This window comes from Octopus sinensis, linkage group LG16 (assembly GCF_006345805.1).
Source record: "Octopus sinensis linkage group LG16, ASM634580v1, whole genome shotgun sequence".
NCBI classification, from domain to species: domain Eukaryota; kingdom Metazoa; phylum Mollusca; class Cephalopoda; order Octopoda; family Octopodidae; genus Octopus; species Octopus sinensis.
In genome coordinates, this window is record NC_043012.1 from 19,200,569 (window position 1) to 19,207,130 (window position 6,562).

Consider the following 6,562-nt stretch of genomic DNA (forward strand, 5'->3'; position numbering starts at 1 on the left):
GAAAGAAAATAGATGTAAGATATGAATATCTTACAGATTTATATCCTACATATCTTACATCTATATATTACCTCTTATATATATATACATATATATATATATATATATATATATATATATATATATAATATATATATATATATATATATATATATATATATATATATATATATATATATATATATATATATTGAGAATAGAGATTTGGTTTCTTCGTTTATTTACATATTTAGGATTGCTCAATTTCTGATTTAACTATGAATGCAATAGGTTGCAAACACTAAACTAGAGAATAAAGCAAGTGTTTTGGAGGAATATAATAATTATGTATGTAGGCCTTACATCCTCTTGGACTGAAACGATTCAGGAGAAGTAAGAATGCAGAAAACCAGTTCATGTTCTTCTCTAACCGTGGAATCAACATAACTATGCTGTTATGCGAATGGACATTGTAGAAACATGAAAATGAACAGAAGAAAGAAACAAATATGCCCAAACGATAGGAAATGAGAAGAAACATTTCAAGTCAGGAATTGCGGGCAGAAGAAATGCAAGCACATTTTGCCATATGTGGGGAACATAGCGATTGAAAAATAGCTAGCCTTCTAAATGTTGCAATGGAATAGTGTTCACGTACCTAACTTGATTTAGCTGATAATAATAAATGCTACATTTATATCATGTCTCTTTTTCCTAAGAATAGTATTTCTCCGGCGTATTACGTTTCTCTGTAGAACATTCATTCGAGATACATTTTCACCCATCGTCCTATTTAGAACCACCATATGACCCCTCTTATACATTTTGTGGCGTTTGTTATTTTGTGTGCATCGGAGACAGGTTTCTATATCTAAGTGCCGAGGTTCAGTAAGCAAGCATAGGCACTGCTTTCAATCCAATATAAAGAACCTCCGCGTTCAACTGGTACTTGTTTTATGGATGCCAACAGAATGAAAGGCAAAGTCAACTCCGGTTGCTTATGTACTCAGAACGGAAACACAAATGAAATGCATTCATACAAGTATAAAAACCTATATACTTACATATGACCAATACACAAGCAAACACATGCAAATATATATATATATGTATATATGTGTGTTGTGTGTGTGCGCGCACGCTCTCACGTCTAAGTGTGCCTGTATGTGTGTATGTGTGCGTGTATATATATATATATATATATATATATATATATATATATATATATTACATATGTACACACAGGTATTGCTTCAAAAACTTTGGCACAAGACCAGCAATCTCCGAAGAGGTATAGGGCGATTAGATTGATTCCAGTTTGCAACCCGTCATTAGTTTATCGACCACAAAAGAGACTAAATGTAATGTTAGCCTTGGGCAGAATTTGAACAAAATCACAGGCAAAATGCTGATAATTGTTTTGCATGCCGTGCGAACGACTCTGCTAGCTCGTCGCCTTCCGATTCATTATAATATTAAATGAATATAACTCAACTTTGTCATATTGTCATTTCAAATTCATAATTGCATTGATAATTTTTATAATTATTAATTAAGTATAACAATTGCTGGATCTTATCAGAGACTTAAATAACACGAATGTATATCTGTATGATAACTGAAGTTAATCATGAAATATCATAGATTTTTTAATAAAAATACAATAAATAAAATACTTAGGTCAATGGGTTTCATAAATTGTAATACCTGCCAGAGGTCTCCCACGTATAGATAATAACGTCATGTAAATTAACTGATGGTATGTGAATAATTTTTCCGGTCGGAAATTTCTTACAATTTCAAGTATGATGTAGGTGATATCAAAAAAAATAAAAATCATTTTCTTATATTTTTTGTTATGTAAACCAAAAGTATACTTAAATTTAGCAGAAAATTACACTCTAATTCATTGATATAATTCATGCTAACTGATACAACACGCTCGTAGGCTACACGAACTTTATTGTCACAATTCATATAGCAGTATTTGCCATATGAATGCTGGACACGTTGTGATTTCTCATTTCTACAAAATATAATAGCAAAAAATATTTATTTCCTGAGATAAACTTTAAATAATTTGCTTTAAAATCGTTGATATTATGCTGCAAATGCACTATTAATTTAATTCAGTGAAGTATTTATTAAATTACTGGGATTAAATATGCTTTTTATGCAGTTTAGCTGCTCAAAGAATATTTCGGGACAATCGTTAACTTATTCATTATAGAAACTTCCAACATTCGACGTAGTTTCCTCTGTCAACACTTCTAAAATATCTTTTCAAATGTCATGGAAGTAGAGAATATTATGGAGACATGTCACTAACTATGCTAGTAAAAAGAAACCTGGCAAAAGGATGATAATGAAGCAAGCGATGAATTAGGGGTCAGAAATACAAGGTTTTTTTCAATGATCAACACGGAAGTTTGGTTTTTCGAACTATGAAACACTTTCTTAATCACTAGCAAAGGGAAATTATTGGAGACATCCTTGCGTCACTGATGTCATATGAAAATGAAAATACTATCTGAACATGTCTTCCTAGGATGAGAGAAAAATCCCCGAATTCTTGTAGTAATGTGCAGCTTTCGCATGATGCTGTATTCAGTTGATAGGTGTAAGCTGTATTTCCCCCATACCTCATGGGAATTCTTATTTTCCATTGCAGTCAGAGGATAAAGTTATATTAAATATGACATTACGTTGAATTTGCCGAGGTGGCGGATGTTAGTTGAAGGCATGAAATGTACAGTACCAGTAATACGAAGGTTATTTTTTAACTCGTAACCTTTGATTGCTAAATGCAACAAAAACCTTTTTATCTGAAAATTTAATGAGATAGGCTTAATAATATGTGTGCTGAATCTAACAGCACGTGCAGCGATATTGTGCAACACAGGGAGACAGGGATCGGCGCTTCAATGGACAGCAACATTGGTGGTGAGAACAACTACATGTCAAGCAGTAACTGCAACAGAAAACAAACAACAAAGCTAAAAATAAATATAAACAAACAATAACAGTGCACGTTTCTCTTTTTGCTTTTTTACCTAAAATATATTTTGGATCTCTTGTTACCAGGGGAAGTGACATTGGAAGCATCAATATAAAACATTTATACAACAGCGTTGACGATAAGAATGCCACAAAACAAGACAAAACGAAAGGAAAGACAGCAACAATATGGCTTCCCGCTACGTATACGACAGGGAAAACAATGTTGTAAATTCAGTGTCAGCTTGCTCGCGTTTAGATACATTAAGCCGGTGTACCATGCCTTAGCTTCAACAACGGCATTCGGTAGCTGTATCTTTACCTGAAATGATAATATTCAAAATGCCTACTGCAAACACATTACATTACACGTCAGTTATCATGTAGATATACAGTCCGACATAATATTATTCCGTCAATCGTAACCACAAGATTAACCACGTATTTGCACATGTTAAAGATAACCAAAAGCAGATTAACATACACAGCTTAGTTGACATTATATTCACTTCTATGTGTTCCGTAAATGTCTCACTCGAAATAAAACCCGTGATTATATTGATCTCCCTCGACCTTTTACATCCAAGTCTTTGGACGCCGTGCTGTCCGTCAAAAAATAAATCACGCATCATATAAAAAAAAATCAATACGGTACAAGTATTTCACCTCAATTGATCCCGCATTTGAGATGTAACAATATATTATTACACCTCAAATGTATTCATCTAAAAAACATCATTGTCTACATAATGTAATATATATATAGATATATATATATATATATATATATATATATATATATATATATATGTGTGTGTGTGTGTGGTGTGTGTGTGTGTGTGTGTGTGTAATATATATGTATATATATATATATAGATAGTTAGATAGATAGATAGATAGATAGATAGATAGATAGACAGATAGATTGATAGTAAATAATATATATATATATATATATGCATATGTAGGTACAAGTCGTGCAAACAATATGAAAGAACGGTGCAAACAACATGAAAAAAGTAAACAAATGAGTTATATACGTAAACAACGAAAAAAAAAAGAAAAACAAGACAAGTAAACACAGAGAAAGGACCCTTCATCAGTTGTCGGCTGTCTATTTACTCCTCCTTTCGTGCATTCAATGACAGTAGGAATCTTCAAAGACAGTTGCTCCCATAAATTCTAAAATAAAATTTTGGATTTATGAAGGGTGAAATTTGGGAACAAAATCATGAACGTGGAGACATACAAGGAAACCGAACGGAAACAAACATGGAGGAAAATAGTGAACGGTGGAAGACTTATATTCTTGGAAAAGAGAAAATGGTTACGTGAGAAAAATTAAGATGGACGATGGGCATGTGCGAGCAATGAAAGAGAGGGAGAGAGAGGAAAGAGAAAGAGACGTATAGAAAACGGTGAAGGAGGGAAGAGGAGAAAAAATTAGAGAAGGCTGGAAGATATATATATATATACATATATATATATATATATATACATACATGCACAAACACACACATATGCATATATACATACACACATGTATACACGTATCTGTATATATGTATATATCTATGTTTATGCATATATATATATATACATATATATATATATATATATATATATACATAGATAGGTAGATATATAGCTAGGTAGATAGATAGATAGATAGATAGATAGATAGATAGATAGATAGATAGATAGAGAGATAGATAGATAGATAGATAGATAGATAGATAGATAGATAGATAGATAGATAGATAGATAGATAGATAGAGAGATTGATAGATAGATAGATATGCATATATACTTTGCTTTGGTACTTTAATAGGTTTCGGCCAGTATTAACCCAGACCATGTCTAAGCCTTTAGCACCTCCTGGCAAAATCATACAAACAGGATTCGGACACCAAGGCCAACTCGAGGAGTTATTGCTTAGGAGGACACATTTGGGTGTAAGAGTTGTATTTGGCATTTCTTGAAGGAATTTTTTCAAAGAAGTTTTGAACTTTAAGGCGTCTGCTTGTGTTTCAATGTATTTTGGTGTAATGTTAAAGAGAGCGGGGCCAATTGAAGTGAAATACTTGTACCTTTTTTTTTTCTGTGATGCGAGTGTGACTTATATTGTGGACGGATAGCACGGCCCAAGCTTTGGATGTACCCAAATACTGATGCCAACATCAGTTGACCAATGCTAATGGTATATATTCTACATCATGAGAATGATATAGTGGTCACGGCGGACTGAACGAAAGAATGCTTCAGCTTTTTCTAGTTGACTCTAATAATTGACTTTTAAGGTGCTTCACCTTTCATTATTCGATCCTTCGGTCGTCATCTTTTTCATTGAATTCTTTCTTTCACAGCCTTAGGAAAGGAAAACAACACATTTCATTTGCATTGATTAATCGCTATAAAAAATGTAAGCCAGGGGAAGAAATATTTCAAATATATTGGGTCATCCCATAAATAATGCAACTGTTTATACATCACTTTTTTTTCCAATTTAGATAAACAAATTCGTTTTAATTTAAAATATACTTTCCCTCATTTTCTACAATGCTCTCCCATCTATTTGTTAGACTTGCAAGGCCCCTTTTCCAAAATTCACTTGTCAGTGACGAAAAATGTTCCTCCAGTACTGATCTGACCTCGTCAACTGACTTTATATCTTTCCGTCCAAATGATGTTGAATACTTCAGAATGAATAATAATCAGATGGGACAATGTGTGATAAATATGGTGGGTGGGGTTCTGATTCACTTACTATATGAATAACGCTTTTCTCTTTTGATTATACATATATGGCATTTAAATTCGTTTCATTCAAATGACAAATAGTAAAATACTACAAAACTGGTAAAGATAGTGTCTGATAGCTCATTCTGGGATATCACGTCAATTGGATTATCGTATCGATTGAAGACTTTATTAACCAGGTATTCCGTCATCGGAGAAATGTATAAAAAAATGTATGAAAACAGTGGAAGCTCCTCTTTAATTATATTCATATAATTAATATAATTAAAGCTCTTCTTTAATTATATTCATTGTAGCTCATTATGGTTCATTATGTTCAGTAGGTTAAGAGGGTTTAATCAAATCACTTTCAGTCGGTTTCTCGTCAGGTATACTCCCTATAAAAATCCAAAGAGGAATTCATTATCGAGTGAGTGTTGAAGTAGTATACCAACGTGAGGGTGGGGAAGACAGTGCGAGAAGTTGAAAAGTCCTGTGAATATTGAGAGAATGAATAACTAGAATGTTCTAGCATGAGAAAAAAATAGATATAAGCATTATATTAGATATATAGTATTCAGTATATAAAAATGCCTCATTCGTCTTCTTTTTCTTCTTCTTCTTCTTCTTCTTCTTCTTCTTCTTCTTCTTCTTCTTCTTCTTCTTCTTCTTCTTCTTCTTCTTCTTCTTCTTCTTCTTCTTCTTCTTCTTCTTCTTCTACTTCTTCTTCTGTATGTATGTCTGTCTACATGTAAGTATTTATGTATGCCTGTATGTCATTATTCAGTTTATTTCAAAATTTCTTGCCAATAGGGAAAGAACCGCTTTCTTACCTAGAGCCAAATTT